The 22,213-nt window shown below is 50.2% G+C and overlaps 1 protein-coding gene across 2 annotated transcripts in view; it reads right to left on the reverse strand.

Moving 5' to 3' along the window:
- Elk (Eag-like K[+] channel) overlaps positions 1 to 22,213 on the reverse strand; it is a 394,257-nt gene that overhangs the window by 200,558 nt on the left and 171,486 nt on the right. The gene's annotated exons all lie outside the window — the stretch shown is intronic.

A 22,213-nucleotide genomic window follows, 5' to 3' on the forward strand; every position in this document is an offset into this window, starting at 1 on the left:
ACCCGGTAGCCATTTGTTGTTTTTAGGGACGAAGCCCCTTAGGGGCTTGGGCTGTTGGCGTCTCCTGTCATCGTCGTAATCGTCGTCTCATGTAGTCGTGGTACTAAGACACCGGGAAACTCGTTTACGCCTCGCGCTAAAACGTAACGCGTACTAAAAAAACTCCGGGACACTCGTTTACGCGTCACGCTGCAGAGCTTCGTGCTTCAAAGACAAGATACTTTTACAGCAAAGCTACGAGAATGTAATGGCCCTGAAGTATGGAGCAGGTGTACACCAGCCGCGCAGAACCCTGATTTTAAGAAACTTCGGCGTATGCCAGTCTGCTCGCTGACGTAAATCGCGCAGTGTCACGAAGACACCAAAGCGAGGAAAGAGACTCATACGCAGTATAGGCGAAAAGAAGATGGTTGAAGTAATTCGCGCAAACAGTGAAAGAAACGAAACAACGGAAGCAGTGCAAATGCGATGTTGCATAGGAGTTGCTGTTAATAATAAGCATCGCCAGGCTTTCCCCTTCAAAGAACGTCAGTAGGCTTAAGTGCCCCGAGGAATTTTATTTTTATTTATTTTTGTAACAAGTCTGTTTGTTTGCTTGCTTGCTTGCTTGCTTGTTTGTTGGTTGAATACCCGAATATTTTTCAACCTGGCTTCTATGAAACCATGCCTGATTGGCGTCAGAGGCTAACATGTAGCATATACGCAAACGAAGTTCCAAATCCCACTGTGCCGTCCCTCACCATTCCACGGTGGAATGCATTAAATACGCTTCGGCGAGAGTCGGGGTTTCAGGATTTCCGCATCCCGCATGTTGACATTTCTAGAAATTACGAAGAATGCTAGTTTAGTACACGTAATCCGATTTTATATCACATAAACTTTCATAACGTTTTCGGGCACGTTTTACGCCCGTGCAGTAAAAAAAAAAAAGGAAAGAAACGCACCACATTACAACATGAGCTTCCAGCCTACTAAACGCGCGCGCCGAACTAAGCTAGGAGAGCATGTTTATTCTTTAAAATGACTCGTGTGGCCACACAAGCGATGAGACGCATTCAGTATGAATAAGCAGGCCGTGGTGTTTCGAAAGTCAGGTAATGTAAGTGCGCTACTGAGCTCTCTAGCGCATGAAACGGATTTCTCTAACAAGTGAGGAGTAGCTGCAGTCGCAAATAACGGATGCGCATGCAATGTGGATATGCATATATGTGGATATGCATATTCCATGATCGTAAGCGGGAATTCCCGCTTCCGATCACAGCAGATTTTTTCTCGACGTTGATTTCTTTATTCCTGTATGATGCAAAAATGATAACCACCTCATTCGGCGCTATAAAGGACCCTTAAGTAGCCGAATAGCACTGGCAATAAGGACTGCAGCTTTGAGCTTCGATGTGTGTTCTTACGGAATGAAAAAATACTGGTTCGGTTACGGTTCGCGTTCAGAGAAATTCATTTCGTTCCGGTTCAATTCCGGTTCGTCTAAATCGGAAGCTTGAACCGGTTCACGAACCGGTTCAAAATTCAAAACGGTTCGACGGTCCGTTGTTGGTGACGGGCGGCCAATGTCATTTGGGGCTTTTCTTTTTCACGCACCATCAACTTCGCAATCCCTAGCGCACTTTTCCCCTTCAGAGGAATCAAACGCTCGCTTCGTGGTCGCAACATTGGGAAACGCTTCTGCGCGAATATTGAAATGGTTCATTGTTGCCGGTTGCGCAAGCAGGCGGCCGCTGGGAAAAAGAAGTGTCACACTCCAGGTCCAGCCTGCCAGGTGGTTGTAGCCCCAGCATTGCCCTTCCCTTGCAGGGACTGTGCAGGGGCAATCGGGCCACAAGATTGATGCACTGCAAACCGGCCAAGGCTCAAAACCTGAATGCGCCTCTTGTAACACCTCAAAATTGCTGAAATTTCGGCACGTTGGAACATTTTTGTCAAAATGTAAACACCTCGACGGACGGGACACAGAAAGAAAGAAGGGCACACTGGCGCTGGCTACATAAACCGTATTTTTTATTGCTTTGGGGCAACTGCCTTATACCAGCGAGGCGAACCCCGTGCAGTAAATGAAGGAAAAAGAAGGCGAAAAGGGGCCGCAGATATGTTTTCAAGCTCACAGCAGGGGAGCAGAAGATGACATGTGATAATGGAACATTTGGGTTGTCAGTTTGAAATTCGAGATATTGTAGTCTGTATAATTCAGAGATTTGCCCAGAGTTGGGCACTTGACGTTGGAGTTCACTGATTGCCACAAGATACTTTCGTACTATAGTCTCTTCTACAGGAAAAGCTGCTCTTCACAGACGGATAGAACACCCTGTTGTGCGTGCGTGCGTGAGTGCACTTTATATGGACGCTTTTAGTATATTTTTTTTATATAGAGATGCACGAAGCATTCTCTTTTGCTTGACGGGCTAGCAAGCCGATCCCGAAGGTACCACAGCCCGTGGTCGGCGATACTTCTCAGCCGCGTTTCCTTACACGCTTGGATTGGAAGGCTATATGAACCATGAAGACAAAGTCCACCTTGCACTATTGAAAGAACTAGCCCTTAGCAACTCTCTCAACTGCATTATGGCCTCAAAGGCGTCGTTTTGCCCAGAAAAGATAACAAAAATAAAAAACGCTCGCTTTTTCCCAGACAGCGTCAGCAGTGACGTACAGGAGAATTGATTGAAACACAGTTAGTGACGCGTCAACTCCTCGTTAATGTTTAAACGGTACGATAAAAGGAAACTACAGAAATGAACAAAAATCCAGTGCCATGCCTCTGGGCAGAGGCTGCATGTGGACGACACAATGGTTGGGTGAAAAGGTGGCTCGGATAGTTTCCTAAATATCTCACCGAACTGATTGGACTTGACTTTGAAATTGCACCATTTTATTGGAAAAAGCAGTATTTTCAACTAGGAGTAACTGTGTTTGGCTTTTATCATGACTGAAGCTACACAACGTTTTTTGGTACTTCGCTATTGACTCAACTCTTTGAACCGGTTCGAGAACCGCTCCGGTGCGTGACTTAGTCGAACCAGACCTAAACCGGAACAAAAAATGAATTTACCTGGACCCGAACCATAACCGAACCGGTATTTTTTTCGGTTCGACACACTAGTCACTATATATATATATATATATATATATATATATATATATATATATATATATATATATATATATATATATATATATATATATATATAGATATATATAGATAGATATATATATATATATATATATATATATATATATATATATATATATATATATATATATATATATATATATATGTGTGTGTGTGTGTGTGTGTGTGTGTGTGTGTGTGTGTGTGGTTGTGCGCGCGTGCGCGCCGCTCGTGTGCGTGCTTGTTGCTTACTCTAAATCGAGCGCTTTCCGGGTAGTGTGAATCGTGGCCAAATTTCAATGTTCGAACAATCGAAGGTCAATCGCTCTGCGGTGTCGCGCGTCAAGCGTTTCTGGCGGTTTAAATGCGCATAAACGCGTGACGCGAGTTCCACGCCGCGGCCAGCTTTTTCTAGAAGTTGTGGGAAGTCGCAAAACACGGCACACTTTCAAAGTGCAGCCTAAAAGCATCTTCCACTGTCGCTATTACAGGGTGTATCCATTCCTCACGCCATGAGATTTGACCTGAAATAATGAAAGGATACACCGCTTGCTAATTGGCTTCTTATCACACACGTGCTGCCCAATACAAGCGATAACTATCGCCAAACTCGCAGCGAGTGGTAAGACCACGTATATGAAGCGCGGAATAAACCTGGCCAGCGTGAAAGGTCGGACATGCATGAAACTAAGATAAAAGAGCGGCGGTGCTTTGTGCGTAGGAAATAACATTTCTCCTTTTAAAGAACGTTCTCTGGGTGTCACCCCCCTCACTTTCCCCCTCTGCCTGTTCTACGTCATAACTAAAGGACATAACCCGCCATTAAACGAGGCTGTTGAAAGGAGAAAACGAAATACCCGGACGGAGACTGGGAGGAATAGGGAACAAAAATTGGCGCTGTGGAAACGGAGCGCCCGGAAACGACGTCGCTTCGAAATGAAGTCCGCCCATATTAAAATAAATCTTCTTTTGCATTTCTCCTCCAGGCGGGACGAAATTGCGTCTCTCCGAAACCCGCATAGCGCTCTCTCTTGATACGGCTCATAAGGTACACGCGCACTGTGCGCGTTGTCGTCGGCAAGCAGAAAAAATAAAGGCAGCGACGTCGGGAACACAAAGCGACACTCTGCTGGCGGACATGTCACAGGAGGCCGACTCATTGAAATATGGCGCGCGGAAACGGAGAGAAGGAAGCCCCGGAGTCATGTTGCGATGCGATGCGATGAGGCTTTGAGGGGGGGGGGAGGTAGGAGGAGTCATGTTGCATAAAGGCGGAACTGCGACGTCGCACATTAAGCTGCCGCGTGACGTTGAACGCCCCCAAATCACTTAAACGCGGCAGTGCGAAGCGCCCGTGGAAACCATAACTCTGGTCAGGCCTAGGGCTAACCTCCGTCGCTTGGTCGTTCATTGTTGGTTTGTCCGTACTCTCCCAAGGACAGAGCAACTGGGAGGGGAAAGCGGAATGGCGGTATTGTCAAATGCAGTCCAGCTCTTCTCTTTGTGCACTGATTCTGCCGTAGTTCAACTCAAAGTGTCGCCTTAACTGAATATATATTGCAGGCAACGTTTTCTTTGTTTGTGGCCGTCTCGTTTAAAAAGTTCCCCCATTTTTGTATAATTTATCCCACGGACGCTGGTATGAAATTTCCACGCGTGTCGGCTGCGCTTTAGCTGAAGCGAGACACGTTCACATTTTGGTACGGACGTTTATGCGACACCGCTGTGTTAGTGCGTCAACTTTATTTAATATATCCCACTTAAGTACAGCCCCCGTAGCTGCTTTGTGGAACGGGGCTGGTGTTCTTGGCGCCGTCTGATCCGATCACCGGCCAACGTTTCTTACACCATTTACGTGACTTGACACTCCAGCACTTTGACCGCGTGCTGATGAGAAGTACGTACAATAGGACGGTCTCTCTTTTTTCTTTTAAATTGTCGCGAAAAATCGAAGCTGTTATTTTGCGTTCACCGTGACTCAGCATTCTTTTTTAAACACGAAGCTTTTTAGTTTTCTTACATGTTAAAGTTTGTAATGTTGAAGAAGTACTGACACCAAATTTTGACGCCTAAAAAATGATATAATTGGCTTCAGTAGTTTGTACAGATGCCTCACAGAAATTTTTGCAGCGATCCGAGGCCGGAATCACATCTAAAATCGATTTTGATTGTCCCGGCCGCAAGCTTCCACAAATCGGCAGCACTAGCGAAATCGCTTTCGGCGTGACGAAACATCGGCCTGCGTGTCTGGCCGGTTCAGGGTGACGTCATATAGTCGTTTTCGGAACCGGACACGATTTCCTGCGCTGCTGTTGTCGGTGGTATTCGTTTGGGCAGGAGATGTGGGCGTAGCTGTGTGAGCAATGCTTGTAAACTTGGCGTGTTCGACGTCTTTGCTCTTCAGTTCGTGGCCGACGCATGGTGTTCCCTTGCACTGGTGCCGAAAACTGCGTGGTGCCGGCAGCGCGCGGTGCGCGATGTCGACGCGCCCCCACGGCGACGCGGCGCGCCCAAGTTGTGCTATGGCAAGCTTGCGCGGAATGCGAAGTACCGCTCGTGGAAGCCTGTCCGAGCAAATCGACGACGACGCCAAGATGCATTATTTTCCCCGCGACGACATGCAGCGCTAAACGTGGACTGAGGTCGTGCACGGCGGCGGCCGCAAGAACTGTCGCCCAAGCCAGCGGGCTCGGCGTTGCTCTGTCAGCTTGGGTGTTGGGAACTTTAGGCTTAGTATAGTGGCGACTATTTGATCGCTGGTATCTCTACAACTGCGAATGACCATCCCTTACACAACTTTTCACCATAATATCATCCCCTTTTTCGCATTGGAGCTTTATTTTGGCGATAATTTCCGTTTTGGCGATCGGTGATGAAGACATCTGCCGTGGCCTGTTTTGATTCTAGCGTGCAGGTGGCGCTATCTTTCGGCCGCTCGCCGCACCGCGGTGCCGGCAGTGCTGGGTCACGGCTCCGACCAGCACTCCGCTGCCGGTCAGCATAGGTTACCACCGCGGCAAATATCTGAACGCCGCTTTTAAATTCAGCGCTGATAACAACCCCTAGCACAATTTTTCAACACACTAACATCTACTTTCTCGCATGTGGAACTTCTTTTTCGCGATCAGATTGATTAGAAGAGTGGCGACAAGCTGTTGCTATCACGGTATGCGCCGGTTCGAGCCGCAGTGATATTAAAAAACGGACGACGGCGAAGACATCGCCGGCCTAATCGCCTGGCCAAATAAAATTGTTATGTCTGTCGGGTGGCAGCGACTCAGCCGAGTCTGACGATTCAGACGACATGTCGACTGCGCGGGCGAGTGCGGACCATGTGCAATCGTAGCAGACGATGCGGCGAACGTCCCTGACGTCACGGGTGAGACTGTGACGTCAGACTGGCCCGCTTGCAGGCTGGCCTTCGAACGGCCATTTTCCCGCGCGGCGACCAAATTTGAAACCGGTTGCAATAAACGTGCTATAATTAATTCTGTGTTGGCGGCTGACGGCTTTCGGTTCGATTTTCGTAATTACTGGGCCAATAGGTATTCTTTACAGCATAAAAACTGAAAGCGAGAAATTTCGTGTCAGTACTCCTTTAAGTAAACCACTTGCACGAAGCTAACACACATAAAAATGAATCAAATATTTTCAATGATTCCAGTTGTTTCCTTTTTAAAAAAATATCATTTCTAAATCTCAATAAAAAACCATTTTCTGAAAATTTAATAGAAATTGTCTATTATCAAATCAAAATACCATTTAGGGTAGATGGGGAAAACTTCGGGTTCGCTTCCAGAGGTTCGCTTCTTACACAGAAAACACTGCTCAAGGGGCGACGCGGCAGATGTGGTGAGTGAGAAAATGATATTGAAACAAAATGGTTTCTGGCAAATTAAGGCCAAGTAAGAAAAAATGATGCGACCTTCCTTCTAATGACGTCGATGGTTGAACGCGAAGCTTTCTCGTGATGGATTCTTTGGTTGGCCCATCCCACACTGCGAGTATGTGCCACTCTGGAGGTACGCACCACTTTTCTGCAATACCCACAGCGCTTTAGTGTCCTTGCACTGATGCCGTTCTACGCGGCATCAGTGCAAGGACACTAAAGCTTCACTTTAAAACGAAATGTAGGCGCAAAGGAAAAAAAAAAGGCTTGGTTACGGCAAACTGCATGAGGGGACACTAAAATGCGTTGTATATCTTGTTAAACATTCCCTACCTACCTTGCCACATTAAAGTATCTAAATCGTACGCCATGTTCTTGGTACTTCCTGCCGATTCGTGCGTATTTTGTAACGACACAAGTGAGTTTTAAAGTCACTTTTTTTGCCACCATCATCGCGGCCGAGCTTTCTACGACACATCCCTGAAAATGAATGGTTTCAACTGAAACAACGGTTCCGATACATCCTTCTAGCTGCCCTCCCCCAAGCCGGTGACCCGATAACCAAAACTCTGTCTCTGAGAGCCCAAGTTTCCACCAATAAGGCCAGGTTCGGCTACGCAACGACAGATGACATCATCGCGATGTGAACGGTGCGACGGCAAAGAAGCGACCACGATATCTCGCCATCACCCCCACCAATAAGGTATTACGCATCTGCTAATGAAGGGACCCCTAACGTGCGTCGACCTCCTCGTCTGAGCATGCGAGAATCTCAAGTCGACCCGCGACAAGCATCGGCTCGTATCGGTGGTGTGGCACGAACACTTGATGCGGCCACGAACTGACGACAAAGAAACAGTTATGTGACTATGGAGCGCCGCCTGCGAGGCTTTCATAGTTAGCCACACTTAACCCCTCCCAACTTCCCTTTTCCAAATAAGGCGTCGCGCCATCCGACTTGATAAATTATTCCACTACTACCACCGCCGATTGGCTGACGTCAGCTATGACGACACACAGGGAAGTCCGCAGAGCTAAATTCAGCCAACTGCTAGCGTGGTTGATGTGTGAACTTGAGCGGAAAAAAATCAATATGTAGATAATAACCAGGAAGTTGGTGAAAGTAGAAAGTATGAGGCCTACCATAGCAAGAATGGCCACTGCAAAAGAGAATAACGTAATTATGATGGGAGTTGATGCAGTCGCTCTGACTTTTAATGCGTAGCATTCTTTTCCGAGTACCCCCACAGCCAGGACCGAGTAACGCCCTGCATTTCCACAAATATGCAGATATCGCGGAAGTTCCACCCGTAATCACTTTAATGTCGTAAATGGAGATAACAGGTCGTACGAAATCTTGAAGAAACAAAGAAATGAGAAAAAAACATAAAATAATTACGGAAAATTTCGAAACGTGTAACGCCCTGCATTTCCACCATAATGCAGGTTTCGCGAAAGTTTGACCTCTGATCTTTATAATAGCGTAATTGGAAATGATTGGTCATGATTTAGAAAAACCAAGAAATATGGCTGGAGAAAACTTACACTCAAGACAAGCGGCATAAGAATGGCACGCATTACTAGACATTGCTCTGAATTTCTGCAGAATTTTTTTCTCTTAGTCCGCTCATTAAGCGCAAATTGAGGCAATGTACTTCGGCTAATGAAATATTCAAATGCACGGGTTATATGGCATAATGCATCCACTAATAAGGCTATGTGTAGTTCTTTGCATGGCCGCTTCAACGGAGAGATTGGGAAGCGTGCCGACTCCCTAAGGCACCACGAGGATGTTATTTGAGTCCAGGCTTCAGCGATCCACGATTCTTCATACACCGCCGACTGTAGCCTCCAACGTAGAAGGCAGAGACATTTCCAGACGTACTCCCTCGAAAACCGGAAACGTGACCACTTCATCTCGGACTTGTATGCGAAATTGTCAACGACCTGCCGAAGCAACAGGGAAACCCGCTTCTGGAGAAATTTACACTTCCAGTGTCATCGCACTTTGTCTTTGAATATGTTCATACATTAATGTCGAGGGACGCTTTGCGGTGAACGCGTAACTGGGCTGATTGGAGGTTTGCAGTTCGTCTGTGCGCTTTTGAACTTTGCCTTATTTAACGAGGAGAAGGTCCAGGGTCCGACCACGTGTGTTCCTGCATACTAAATAGAGGCGCAGGATTATAACTCCGCTTTCTTTTTGTCACCTACCCCTCACCAACGCTGCGGCCTGTGCCATGATAACGCTCTTTTAAGCACCGCCAAGACTGATTTGTTTAGGATGGTCCAAATAACGCCACTCGCACCGTTTCGCACTGTAACTAAAACCATCCGCGTCTCGCTGCCGTGTTCCTACTGACTCGCAGGCAGCTGCGGCATCGGTGGACGTATGGACGGAGGGGGAATTTTCGGCACCACAATGGTGCGGAATAATCTCACTAGGAGTCCGACCTTCTGAGTGCCCGTAAACACTCGAATGGAGCGGGAACCAGGTGCTCGAGCAAGCGTGCGCCTGACACCATGGGTTTTGCGAGCTGAGTTTTCTTTTTTTGCGAAGGGTCCTCGGAAAGGTTTTAAAGAACTGGTAATCTTACACAAAAAGAATGTCTCAATAATTAAAAATAAGTTTGTGTCGCCTGTTTGTTTTTAGTTGCCAAAAGGTTCTTTTTTTTCTGTGCTGAATAATAATGCACACAGGTGTAATCACCACCAATCTACATTACCCCTCCAGAGCCACAAAACGTAAACTAGTCACAAATCAAGACCAGCGGAAGTGGTCGAAAACTCCCTCAGAAATAGAAGCTGCGCTGACATGATACCGAAGAATGTTCTATGCGCTGAAAACTCCTCCAGAGCGGTCGACCCTGCTCCTCGCAGTCCATACAGTCATTGTCTTGCACGCGGAGCCATCAGCCCGACTAAATAGGCAGAACAAGCGAACAGGGACAAAAATGTTTTGGAGAGGTGGATTACCTGTAAGGAACCTAATCAATTTCTTACAACTACTTTTTGTCCCCACCAGGAATTGAACTTGAATGCCAAATCTTGGGATTGCATAGCACTGTGTTTATTGTTAAAGCACCAGCCCTTATTAGTGAACAACCCGCGCGGGTTTTCTCACGGACTGCATTAAAGCAGATTAGGATCGGCGGCCGGATTATGCACACCCTGCTCCTTACAAAGCCACTAAGGTGGCCGGGATCTCGTCGAGACCAAGCCGTAATGAGGAGCATAATTGCGCGCACCCAAGTTTTGATAACGTCCTTAATTGCGAATGTACTCATGCAAATCCAGCTCACGATCTTGCATGGGCTCAAAGCAAACCCCTCTCACCCACGCATGCGTGCACATCACCATGCCCTAATGCGATCCCATTGAGAACTGCGTTGGGATTCCCACGCACCTTAAGACGTTGAAGGCCGTCGCTCAATAATTGCGCTACCTACAGACGACCTCTGCCGACGTGTCGGCCCATTGCGTTGCACTGGAGGGGAGAGCTTGAGTACGCGGGTATAGCGGCTTGATCAACGTCACGTTGCCAATGAAGCTACGCTCGTTTCCTTTTGATACGCGTTTCCCCCGTAAGTCACGTCAATGCAGGATTAACAGGCTCGCGTTCGTGGCTCGATCGTGATTTGTTGCTGCTTTGCCAGACAAGCCGCGGCTTCAGCGTCGGGAAAAACGGGACACAGACATGACGAACGTGCTAACTGCGGGACGCGGTAAATCTTCCCAAAGGGGACACAGTCGTCGCGCGAAGCTGTAAACGGCGAAGGTTTCCTACGTCTGGGTGCGCGTGTGTGTCTGTTCTTTAAGTGCCACAGGCGTTGGACAAAGCTGTCGTGAACGCCGGGTGCCCATAAGGGTACCGTATATACTGCTGCAAAGAACACGTCGCCTTTTTTTACTTTTTTCTTGGTCTGTGCTGGCGTTGCAGTCGGCGTAGCCGTGACCAGTGTGCCTGGCAACCTTGGTTGCTCACGCCGGGGCACTTATCGTAAAGCCAAGCAGGTCCTCGATCAAGCAAGAGAAAGACAAAGAAAGGAAAGTTTGCTTCTGCAGGGAGCGAAATGGAACGAGTGACATACCGCGTTAAGTCTCAGCCCATCTACACGAAGGACACTAGACGAGGCGGGTCTGAGGTAAATAAAGGCAGAAAGCTCTTACGTTTCCTCCAGTCGTCCTGTCACGTTAACGCGACGCTTATAACGGCGAATGGTTTGCGTCATGCCTGAGAGAGGTAATTCAATATAAGAGAGACCAAACCACTCACGGCCTTTAGGCTACGCAGCGGCTAAGGATGGGTATGCAGCTTTAACTGCATACATCACCGAATGCGATGTACGCGAAAAATCTCTTACGCACGTACCTTCCTCATGAAGTCTCCCAACCATAACGTAATCGTGCTCAAAGCGGTACTTCTCGTAATGCGTATTGTAGAAGGCGAAAAAAAAAACTGAGACAGTCACAACTCCCGTTGAGAGCAATCCGATGGGAAGCATTCTTGTTGTTTGAGCGATAGCACGAAATTGTGACTCATAAATCTTGTCAGGGAAGCTAAAGCCTCGCAGACGCCACTTGATGACTCCGAAGAGGTTGTTAGTTAAGTGCGTTCAAGATATGGCTCTCCACTGAAACGTAGGAGTACGCGGCCGCTCGGGCCGTTTGCTGCTGCTTGCCGACTCCTCGATTCTGCTTCACAACGGCGTCCCATCCATGCGGCCTTCGAGCGGCTACTCGCTCGCGCTTGGCGGGTCTTTTAACCTGATATGGCGGGTCTTTTAACCTGAACCTGATATGAGCCGTTACCTGCACCGTTAGCACAATATGAACCGTTACCAACCGTTGCCCTATTATCAGTCATTCTCCAAGGCAACAGTTTTGCGCATCGCCATAGCCACCTCTACGCTAAACTGGAGATGACCACTTCTAAACTGACGTCAGGATGCGGTATGCTGAGCGGGATCGAGAAATCGCTTATAATAAGTAGCGCAGAGTCACTGCACTCGTCGCTAACGTTGTGAAGGAAGAAGAAGCTGAAGCTCAATCCATCTATTTCCTCGCGATAAACAGTGAGCGATGAGCTCTTGCCAGAGCAGACTCACAGGTCACTGCCCCTCCATTCTTCGGTATAAAGGTCACTGCCCTTCTGACAAACCTGCGTGAACATACCCTCAAAAAAAGTCTAGAGATGATTGAGGAGGGTGGTTTAATTGTGCTTAGGAGTTTGCGAACACAACTGTCATTACGTTCTGGATTTTTACCAGTCGCTTCAAAAGGGAGATGACTTATTCGCTGTTTTTTATCAGCATGCATGCTTTGTCCTGTGGTTTAACAATAAAGTTATGGCAGGTACCTACACACCGAGAAAGTGACCGCTATTTAATTTACAGCGCTTGCGACAAGCTCGAAGAAAAAAACGATTTAACACCAGAGTTGCTTCAGCTTTAAGTTCCTCCGTCCAGCGTTACCATGAAACAATACCAAAAAAGATACCGAGCGCACGCGAGCGTGCGCATCGTGAGGAGCGCCCTGCGGAGCGCCCCGTGAGGAGCCCAAAAAATGACAAGAAAGAATAGCGAGTGCACGCGAGCGTGCGCCTTGCAAGGAGCGCCCGGCGTCGGCCATCCCGACCTCCGAGAATGCTCTGCCCAGCGTTCGTGGCATGATTTCTCGCGTTCTCTTGTAATCGCCAGTTCCCGTGCGTTCGCGCCTGAAGTGGAGAGTGCAGATGCAACGTTCGCGCTGCAGACGCAAAGTTCGCGAAGTCGGCTGCCGCGGGTTCTAGCGCGTGCTAGAACATCTCTCCCTTTGGGAGAGATGTGAAAGCCTGCGGACAAAACGATCTGGGCCTGCCAGGGGGGCGCTGCGAGCAGCCGAAGCGATCGGACGCGTCTCACATCGGCTCTGTGAATTATGCGAATTTTCGGCGCACCAACCAGCCCCAGAGAGTCCCAACTTTTACACATGTGTTAGGCTTCGTTTTCGGAACCCGCTGATACCACATTTCGGTGAGTCCCAGCATTTATTGCGGATTTACGAGACTTTGACGTCCCGCGGCGGCGCCGTTTTGCTAAGCCTAACGTAGGCCTAGCTCGAACTCGGCACCCGGCCACGCCGCCGCCGCCGGCGGCCGCTAAGCCTATGCCGTCGAACATCGCTACCGTCCCCGCGACGAACGAGATGGAAGCCGCTATGGATACAAGTTCTGTCCAAGAAGTTACGCCACAAGTTCAACTCGACCGGAACGCCGGCCGAACAACCGTCATCGTGCCGGGAGAGGACCCCTCGCCGGACGACAACGCGGGTTGGACCATCCAACGCCGACGACCGCTACAGCACCCGGGAGAAGCATCGCAGACTTCAACCCCCGGTCAGGTCCAACGGAAGCCGGCGAAAACACAAACTCACCGACTGGACCCGCTTCAGAGCGGAGTGCCTGGAACCGCAGGGCGAGATCACGGACATCGAGAAGTGGTCGAAAGACATCGTGCAAGCAACCTCGTTCGCGACCACGGAAGTGGAAACGGACGAAGACGTGCAGCAAATCGACAGCCGCCTGGCCCACATGATCGAGGCCAGGCAATCCCTACAGAGGCGATGGAGACGCCAACGCCATAGCCGCACACTACGCAAGCGGGTGGCCGAACTCGGACGCGCCATCGAAAAGTACAGCCGCGAGCTCTGCGCACAGCGATGGCATGCCATCTGCAGCGAGGCGGACGGGCAGCTCCACCAGGGTCGAACCTGGAAATTACTCCGCCACCTCCTCGACGAAACGAAGAGCAAAGGCTACCAGCAACACCGCCTGGATCAAATCATACACACTACCATCAAGAAGCTGGGGCAGGAAGAGACGTGCAAACGCATAAACGAACGCTACCTCCCGAGCACACCTAGCGAGAATCACGACAGATATCACGGCCCGGCCAACCCAACCCTCGACCGCGACATCGATGAGTGGGAAGTCCGGGCGGCCCTACAGAACCTCAACTGCAAGTCGGCGGCCGGTCCGGACCGGGTCACCAACAAAGCCCTCCGCAACCTCAACGACGGGGCCATCGCGGCCCTCACGGATTACTTCAACCGGTGTTGGCGCGCGGGAACCCTCCCGCGACAGTGGAAGGCAGCCAGAACGATCCTCATCCCCAAGCCCGGCAAGCCACCTGGCATCGAGAATCTGCGCCCGATATCTCTCACATCGTGCGTGGGCAAGGTGCTCGAGCACGTCCTCAACAACAGATGGCAGCGCTACCTCGAAGACGAAGGCCTCTACCCCGACGCCATGTTGGGGTTTCGTGAAAGGCTCAGCACCCAGGACGCCATGATCCTGCTACAACACGACATCCTTGACGTGACCGTCCCTACCCAAGACAACAGGGCGGTGCTGGGCCTGGATCTACAGAGCGCCTTCGACAAGGTGCGTCACTCAGCCATCCTAGCGCAGGTCTCGCGCCTGGGCCTGGGGCAGAGATCATACAACTACATCCGCGACTTCCTGTCGCACCGGACGGTGGAAATACAAGCGGGCGACCTGCAGCTACCAGAGAGGGAACTGGGCAGCGTAGGCACCCCCCAAGGCTCGGTGATTTCGCCGGTGCTCTTCAACCTCGTGATGATCGGCGTGGCCCAGCGACTTTCGGGGATCCCACAGGTTCGCTACACCATCTACGCCGACGACATTACCTTGTGGGTCCCCGGAGGGAGCGACGGCCACATCGAAACGACACTACAAGAGGCAGTCGACGCCATTGAAGACCACCTGGCCAACACCGGGCTGAGGTGTTCCCCGCAAAAGTCCGAACTGCTCATCATCCCACCACCGGGCAGGTACCGCAAGAAAGCAGAGGAAGACTCCACCACGATCACACTGCGCACGAGCGACGGCACCGTCATCCCCAAAGTGAGCAACCTCCGAGTCCTTGGCATGCTCCTCGAAGCAAGCCGAAGCAACGGCGCCACGGTGGACCGCGTCATCACGAAGCTGGGCATCGCCACCCGCCTCATCAAACGCATATCCACAAGACGTCACGGAATGAAAGAGACCAGCCTCCTACGGCTGGTACAATCCTTCGCCATGAGCCACGTGGCCTACGTGGGGGCTTTTCACCCGTGGAAGAAACACGAGAGAGACAAGATCAACGCGGCCATTCGCAAGACCTACAAAGCCGCGCTGGGGCTACTCAACAGCACCAGCACAGAACGACTACTGCAACTGGGCCTCCATAACACCCTGGAGGAAATCAGCGAGGCCCAGAGAACAACGCAACTCGACCGCCTCTCATCCACGAGGGCCGGTAGGAATATCCTCGAACGGCTTGGCTACGGCCGCGGCCGAGCGGGGACGGAACCGCAAAACACACAGAGCCTCCCAAGAGAGATGCTCCAACGCATCAAGATACTCCCGCTGCCCCGCAACGTCCACCCCGATCACAATCCGGGACGCAGGGCGGCCAGGGCCAAGGCCCTCACCGAGGCGCACACAAACGACACGGGCGCCCTCTACGTGGACGCAGCGAGATACCCAGACCGCCCGAACACCTACGTGGCCGTGGCGGTGAAGGCTACAACTGGTGATGTGTACAGTGCGTGCAGTGTCCGTGCTCCGACCGCCTTACAGGCAGAGGAGGTGGCGATCGCGCTCGCGCTAACACACCCGCGGTGTACCACAGTGCTTAGTGACTCGCGTTCGGCCATCGCGAACTACGCTAAGAACACAGTGTGCGATAGGGCAGTGAGTACAGTGCAGTGTCGTGCAACGTCCGGCGAGCTGGCGACGCCGGTCACCCACATCCGCTGGTTTCCGGCGCACACGAGCGTCGAAGCCAGCAGGCACCCCAACCGCCACGAGACAGCGGACGCCGCCGCGCGAGAACTTTCCAACCGCGAGGCGCCCCCCCGCTCCTCCCCGGCGGACGGGCACCCAGAAACCGAACAAGAACCCCTCGCGTCGTACGGGGAAATACTACAGTGGTACAGGCTCGGCAGGCGACTCAAGCCGCCCCCCCACCCCAAGCTCACCAGAGCGGAAGCCGTGCTATACAGACAACTACAAACGAACTCGGTGATCACCCCGGTGCTGGCGCGCCACGTGTGTCCAGAGGTCTACGAAAGTGTGCTGTGCAGCGTGTGCGCGAGAACGAACGCAACGCTAGCCCACTTGCTGTGGGGATGTGAACGACACTCGCTGGAGGCAGACGGTGCAACGCGCCTGCCCGAGGACATTACGTATGCCATGAACTCGGGTGAGCACGAGGTGCAACTACGAACTATCCAGCGGCTCGAGGCTGCTCTCGCAGGGCAGAAGCGCAGGGAAGCGTCGTCGGGGGGTCGGCGGGTCAACACCCGAACACCCACCACGCACCGACCGCGCCGACGCCCGCGAGGCACTGCTTCGGGGACGACCTAATACTCGTCTAGGAAGGGCAGGCCCTGCGTGGCCGAGGTCCCTACCCTCCGCAGGAACCTTCAATAAAGTCATTTTCTCTCTCTCTCTCTGGGCCTGCCAGTCATGGGGAACTTTCAGCGGCAAGTTCAGAAATCCATCTGAGATGCCACTGCCGGATCTGCAACGAAGGAAGAGGGGCCGCCGGCTCTGCTGTTTCTCCAGCCTTGCACCCCTAGTGCAAGCTGCGCCAGTTCTTTTTTTTAAACCGTGAGGAGTTCACACTTGTCACCAACACGTCAAGACTACAATGAAACCGCGTAGAAACGTCACCCCAGAGCAGGGAAATTACGAGTAGTATACAGCCCCTTCATACACATCAAGAGCGCAAGATGTATCCAAACGACACCGGCTTGTGCGAGTCCTCGCCGGACAAGGCCCCGTGTTGCTCGATCGCGTTCACCCAGTTTGCGGGATTATCGATGCGGTTGACACGGATAAGAGAACGTCTCCTCCGCTTCTAAATGTATATTTAAGCATTAAAAACTGCGAAAAGTTGATGAATAGAAGAACCACGAAGTTTTTCCCTGCAAGGGCTAGTGCTTGACTCAACAGGGACTTCGTAAAAATGGCCGTTGCCCAGGACGACAAACGGCAGGCTAGCAGCTAGACTGTGCCCTTCCGCCGGCCACCGTCTTAGGTAAGAGCCACTGTCACTGACGGGAGCCAATGGAAAGCGTGGACTCTTCATTACTAGCTGGAAGTTTGTCGTTAGGAGAGAAGTAAGCACTCAGGCTCTCTTCCTCACAATACAGTGATGTTTGAATGCTAATAGAGTATCTATAATTCTAATCATTAAGAGTTATTACTAAGCATTTAAAACAGAACAGCTCGTGTATGTAGAAAGTAGGGCTAATCCCTTTGGACGATACTTATATAACACCTCTCCCTTATTTGTAGGGGTGAAAGGATGGCAGGGCTGGGTGGAGCGGAACCGGCTTAACTCCTATATCGTTTTGGGGCACCGTTTTCTGTAATTCCCATATCAAACCATGCGCCTGCAGTTGGCTACACTATGGCGGCAGCGCCTTGTTCGTGGTGTTAGGATAATAATGCCGCGAGCCATGCACTGTGTTTGTTTATTTATGGTTTGTTTTTACTACCCGGATGCGCCCGGATCTCTCATCTGTGTCCCAAGCGAAGCGCGTGTTCCATTCCTTATTTTTATGCCGCATGGGGTATCTCATCCAGATAAGGAGAGTGCTTCGCCCTAACGTGACTAGCCTAGAATAATCTTCTTTTATCTACAATGTTCTGGATGTAAATCGACGGTTCGAGCACCAACCGCGCCGAAAGATAAAAAGCCTGCAGAGCATACGTTGCGGTATTCTATTCGCCGACACTCGCCTGCGCACGTATCTTTGTTGTCTGCTGCTTCGCCGCCCGTGTATTCTTTGGGTTGTTAGGGGAGCACAAGTTCGCTCCAATGAACGTGTTTCTTCTTCAAGACAGCGGCATCGTCTTTGGCTACGTGACAATATTATGTCCGTTCTAGAGAGCACATATTAGTCGTCTTTAATGCTATTGGAGTTGAGTTTGCATATTTACAGTCATATATGACGTTACGCTTTCAATGTCACGTTGCTTAGCAGTAAATTATTGATGGGTTTGAAGAAGATATTGAGATACTGGTCACTTGGGGGTTATCCTAGGAAGAAGAGGCCCCCATGAGATCAATAAAGATAGCGTGAATGCAGTGGCTGCGTAGCTACAGAGAGAGAGAGAGAGAGAGAGAGAGAGAGAGAGAGAGAGAGAGAGAGAGAGAGAGAGAGAGAGAGAGATAAAGAGAAAGAGGAAGAGATGCCGAAAAGTGTAGATATCAGTCTTACAAGCGGGTCTCTTGCCGGTGTAAAAGTGCGGGGTGTGTGAATAGCATGTGCAAATGCACGAAAACTGCCAATAAGCATTGATTATTCTTACGCATACTACGTTTTAAGGAAAAAGTGCATCATCTTAATACCAAAGTTTCATGAAAGCAAACGACATATCTAAGTGGTTGAGAGCTGAGGTGCAGGTTGTGCAACTGTAATGGTGTAAAAAAAGAGCGTACCAGAACTTCGTTCCCTTTCCCCCACGGGAGATTTCTGTGTGCCTAATGCTTTCGAAGTTGGCGCTACAAAAGTGGGTCCCGCCTACTTGTATGTTCTTTTTCGCTTCGTCCCATTTATTTTCGTTTGTTGTAGGAAGTGTGGTGCCATCAACAGGGCTGACCCTTTCATGGATCGTTGAAACACTCATTCGCTCTTTCTGTCCATCCGAAGGCCAAGGCCTTGACAACGATCGACACGGATGTACTTCGGTCCGGCTGGAGTACTAAAAGCTCGCTTTGATGTAGGTTTCGTCGCTTTGCTTCGAAAAAAAAAATAGAACATCGCTTTTTTTTGCTCCCCCATGCCAGCTTTCTTTCGTAATATAAGGCATAACGCTCCAGTTTCTTGTTTTTGTTTTTCCAGGAAAACGGAAGCGACGAAAGAAAGAAGTTCTGAATTACTTACAGCACGCTGCATTTGTCTCACGATGTGAAAGCGTCAGAAAGCGTGGCCGCGGAGACCCGCGTGAACATGGAAGGGGAAACAATGGGGCGGTACTCCCTGATTTCCGTGTTTTCTTCTGCGCTATACCTGCTGAGTCATTATTAGGTCTTAACTAGGTTTCTCTGATGGCGGTCGCGGTGGGCCGTCGTACGTCCTTTCATTTCCCGCGAAAACGTGTGCCCGAATACACCGCAGCCGCGGGGCCCGGTGCGAAAATAATTAGTACCGTTAGGGCCTTCGCACCCCAGCGTCTCCATATGACCTCGTATCCCAGCGGTGCACCAGGCTATCCAAACTAAGCTAATCTACCTGCTACCAGGATCCTGGGTAGCTTAGAATAAGAATGAGAATATTGGTGTTGTCCTATAGCAGACTATGTCCCGGGGAGCTGACGTTGTTCCACCAAATTTTGTTTGCTATCCTTTCGTGCAGCCGAGCGGAGCGCCAATGCGCGGTGCGTGAGACACGAAGTGGAAATAGGCCTATTTTCAGTAGACAAATGAGGCGCTTTTGTGTCGTGATACGATGCATAAAGGCAAGCGAAGTGTTTTCCCGGTAAGTGTACACAAGGCGATGAAAGACCGCATATCTATTTCAATACAAACTCCACAAGACGCCCCGACAATGTTGTACATCCTCGATTAACCAGTCCTGGATAGTCCGCGGACAGTCCGAGAACTGCCCTCGGACTGGGAGCCCAGAAGGAGTACATAAGAATATCGAGCGCCGGATCGCGCCCCGGGCAGTCCGCTGACGGTCCGGGACTGATAATCGACAAGGCCTGTCAATGCACTCTGTGTGCCGGCCTGGAAGTTAGAGGTATGTTCCACGCCCTCAGTTTTAAGTGTTTTATTTAAGCCACATTGTCGTAAGGCAACCGGTAACTCTCTTTTTTGTCGTAGGGGGCAGGGGATTATTGAGTAAAGCAATTAAATCACAGTTATTGGAACTCGCCTAATTCGAATTTCCGGACTACTTGATGTGATACTTGGGCCCCTTCATGCCACTGAAAATCTGGATTGATTCTCAGAAGCTAGCACACTGAATCAATGTGCAATGCGCATTTCAATCAATGTACATCGATGTGAATCGATGTGCAGTTTCTATGGGTGGTGATGGCCCTCTGAGAAAATTATATTCTTTGCCTCACTTAGTTCAAAAATAATAAGGTAAGCTGCGTTAGTTTAGGAGAAGTTTTCAGAAACTCAGGGGGGAAGATAATGGAAATCTTCAGAGGTGGACGGTGTTTAAAATCCTTTAGACCGAGTGGGGCTCTTTTTACAGAAATAATACCACAGGAACAGTCACTGAACCAAGTTACCACCTGTTTTAATTTACGAAATGGCTTAACCTAGATCGAGATCACAAGGCTGTCCAGTCTTAAATAGCCGACACGTATGAATAAAAAGGTGATACGTAAAATTGCGACGTCTGGTGACGCATGGCTGTGAGATTACAATGATTTCCCGAGGAAAATATTTTATGCACTTGTTGCCTCAAAGTGGAAGAAAAATTCCCTCGCACTTCCCCGAGGGGGAGAGTGTGTAAGTGCGAATGCACGGTTGTGGATTGCGCGATTACGGTGGATATCGTGATCTTGTAGTGGAGAGGAGGCGCCCAACACCCGCAGTCACTGAGCGGAGAGAGGAGGAGGAGAGTAGCGCCCGCCGTTACGGCGAGGGCTACACGAGCGCCCTCACGCGTCGGAATGCGGAGCGCCCGCTACGCGAGCGAGAGCTCTCCCGCCCGAAGTGGAGAGGAGGCGCCCAACACCCGCAGTCACTGAGCGGAGAGAGGAGGAGGAGAGTAGCGCGCGCCCATCTCCCCCCGTTGCTAGGGAAGACGAGGAGCGCGCGCACCCGCAGCTGTTGCTATGCGGACTACGGCGGCGGACGATTCAGGCTCGCTTAAGAAGTGCATTCGCACTTAAAACATAATGCCGAATGGGGGCTAGGACTTGCGTGCATACGGGGTATTTGAATATGTAGTAACTGGTGGCCTGAATAAAGTGACTCCTTTCCTTCCCCCATTGGTTAGTTTTCGTGTGCGTGGGCATGAGTGTATACACAGAGCAGCCACCACATACTTTTTTTTTTTTGGTGTTGCAATTTCTAACCACGAAAAATCTACAAAGGTGATGAAATTTTACTCGTCCGCCTGGCCATAAGCCAACGCTGAATTGATTTGGTAACTGCGAATAATTATCTTAACAGGTTAATATCAAGATTGCGTAGGTCTTGTTCGAAATTTTACTGGGCAATGTATGCGCACATTACGGAACGAGGAAAGTGCGTTCTAAAGTGCCACTTCCCTGACACCATCCACCCCACCGATTTGCTGATGTAGGCCGCAAAGTCATACTGGTAAGTACGCACAGCTAATTTCAGCGAATTGCTGATATCGTTGATGATGTATCCGGTTTGAACGCATGTTGTAGTCCCTAAAAATATGGCGTCATCGCTTATCAACTCGATTCCCTTCAACACGCAATTCTACGCAGCTTTCGCCAGCTGACATCCTGCAACGAACATGAACAAAAATGTGGCTATAAATTTGTCCCGGACAATCACGGTATTTCGCGTTCGAATTAACGGCGTAGGGAGTCTCACGAGGTCTATTTCTGCCCGGCCCTTTAGCCCTGTAAAACGCGAGAGAATTTTCTTATAATTCCGTCTGTGGCGGTGGCTGGACAACAAGTACAGGGAATAATCCTACTGCTACTCGCCCCGTGTGTTTGAGCCACAGCAAGTTCCGTTTTCTTCCAAACATGAGTGGTGGCTCAGCACTTGCGGAAAGGTGGGTTTCGTTTGTACTAGTGAGCGTGTTTGCAGAGATGCGGGTGCGTGCGTAACATCCCTCCCATTTTCAGCACATTAGGTACCAAGCAAAGCGACACCCACCCACATACACACATACTTCCTTTCTCTCTCTCTCTCTCTCTCTCTCTCTCTCTCTCTCTCTCTCTCTCTCTCTCTCTCTCTCTCTCTCTCTCTCTCTCTCTCTCTCTCTCTCTCTCTCTCTCTCTCTCTCTCTCTCTCTCGTGGTTGTCAAGAGTGCATTGACAGCGAAGACAACGCTTGCTCAAGGGCGTCCCACCAGCCAATTTCCGGTTATTCTTCGGCCGTTCTGGGGAAGAGAAATAAAGTGTCCGGGTTTTATTGATTATCTGCAAGCCGTCTGAATTCCCGAATGATTTTTGGAGAAATCATATGCTGTGTGAA

This window comes from Haemaphysalis longicornis, unplaced genomic scaffold (assembly GCF_048455015.1).
Source record: "Haemaphysalis longicornis isolate Haplotype H1 unplaced genomic scaffold, Haemaphysalis longicornis Haplotype H1 scaffold_2, whole genome shotgun sequence".
Classification (NCBI taxonomy): Eukaryota; Metazoa; Arthropoda; class Arachnida; order Ixodida; family Ixodidae; genus Haemaphysalis; species Haemaphysalis longicornis.